This window comes from Haliotis rufescens, unplaced genomic scaffold, assembly GCF_023055435.1.
Source record: "Haliotis rufescens isolate VD_foot unplaced genomic scaffold, xgHalRufe1.0.p SCAF_21, whole genome shotgun sequence".
Classification (NCBI taxonomy): Eukaryota; Metazoa; Mollusca; class Gastropoda; order Lepetellida; family Haliotidae; genus Haliotis; species Haliotis rufescens.
In genome coordinates this window covers 4,028,960-4,031,174 of record NW_025963902.1, presented here as the reverse complement: position 1 = coordinate 4,031,174, position 2,215 = coordinate 4,028,960, and positions in this window count along the sequence as shown.

Genomic DNA, 2,215 nt, shown 5'->3' with positions numbered 1-2,215 from the left:
GCAGGGATTTTTCCATCACAATGGATAAATATTTCAAATCATCATCAATGATGGATCTTTTTAACAGAATAAATTCTCATTTAATTATAGGCTTTTTAAAAGAAATGGAACTTTTTGATAAATTTTGAATTGTGTTAATAGCTATATTATATATTGGTAATGTATAATATGTAACTTAGATGTTCGTGGCTATATCCTCAAAGGGGGTTGAAGTAGCGTAAATTATTGTCCCCCTGAGGGGATATGTAAGACATTATTCAAAGTACATTTATTCTTACATCGGTTTTAATCGAAGTATAGTTGTTTGTTTTAATCAATGGCTAAACTTGCATACAGTCGCCAGCGACTGAAGGGATGGTGTAAATCCTGCTGCGGTCCATGCAGGTAGAAAAGGTACTATGAGTCCCCATGGTCCCTAGCATGGTGATCTACCTTCAATTGCTGGCGATCTATAGCCCGTTTTTACAATGTATTGTTCTGTTTAGTAATAGCTTTTTATGGTCACGTACTAGTTTTAAAAATTGATATCTGTGATAGGTCTAGTAATCCTTTGCTGACAGGTTTATAGATAGTCTATATTATTGTTTTCTTAATGTTTTAATTGCTTTAGTCACGATATGGCTGAAATAGTGCTGATGTGACTTTAAATATTAACTCACTCACTCATAGTGCAGGGTGAGTACAGGTAGGTTCGGTTGTCTGGCTACTTCTTTCTGCCATGTCAGCAGGTAGTTGTGGTAGGATCCAAACGGAAAACAGACCGGTTAATGGGAAGTGACAGGAGGTGAAACAGTTTATTTTAAAATAAATCTTTGGCATCAATTACAAGTGCAACTTACATTTCCCCGACAAAAACGCCTCTGTGAACTCCACGAAGTAACCCTCGTAGTCATTGGAAGGTAATATGTTCTTCTTGTGGTTGAAAAAAAGCATACATACATCTTTAGGATTGCGCCTGATCTGGATACACTTGACCTTCTTCTCCACGACCTGTGTAGGGAGCATGCGCAGAGGGAGGTGGGTGTTGAAGACCCGTGGAGGCGGCACTGCTTCTATTCCTTCCTTGAGGATGAATTCCATCATCCGGGTCTCTTTCACGTCCTTCTGGTACTGGATGGTCCCACTGATTAGCATCTCGAGGCATTCCCACAGCCAATGGGTTCCTAAAACAGTAAAGCCCAGACAATCTTTTTCCAGGACTTCAAATTCAAACATTTACAATTAATTATTATTATAATTATTATTTTGTTGTTGTTGTGATATGTATATCATTAACCACCAACAGTGGCATGTATATAATTAAACGCTCACAGTGTTTTTGAGGTCACTGGCTGATACTAGGGTAGTCGATCTAGGGTCCTTTTATGCTTCCCATAGGGTCAGAGTGACACTAAGATTTCGTATTCTGGGTCACTTCCACGAATTAGCCAGTCCCTACATCTAGTGAATGGAAAACTTAACATGACCATGCAAGGAGAGGGGCGTATTGAGTGATTTGGTTCAATAAAATGATTGTGTTAGTGTGTTCACAAAATGGAGTTAGCCATAGTGTTGCATGTTTTCTGTTAATAGACCATATCATCCGTGATCTTAATGTCCCAAAAATACACAGAGAGAGAGAGAGAGAGAGAGAGGGAGAGAGAGAGAGAGAGAGAGAGAGAGAGAGAGAGAGAGAGAGAGAGAGAGAGAGAGAGAGAGAGGGGTTGGGGGTTGGGGGTGGGGTGGTTGGGGGTGGGGAGTAGTGCCCTGTTGTACAACGTTTCCACTTTCTTCAGAACCGCCATAGGACAATTGATCGGCATGTGCATTTTGATATCTTTTGTGTAGGTATAACATATTTCTATCATGGTTTGAAGTTTTCTGAGGACATTCCGCAGCGGGCTCGTGTCCCAACGTGAGGTGATGATAACTTTTAGGTTATCACCGCGGTTCAATTACTGGGTTGCAATACGGCAAGAGACTGACGCCGTATCACCACCGCGAGGTCGGCCCAGTACAAGCGAGCTCCGGCTGGTGTGCGAAACACTGTGTGTAAATATCGGCCACTGACTGATAGTGGAGAAGTTGATCAGTGGTCCTTCGTATATGTTGTTGTTTCCCAAAGGGTCACCGTGACACTAAGATATCATTATGTGGGTCACTTCTCCGAATCAGCCAGTAGCCCCTTATATATAGTGAATGGGCAACTTCACCTAGCCAAGCGCTGACATAGCTA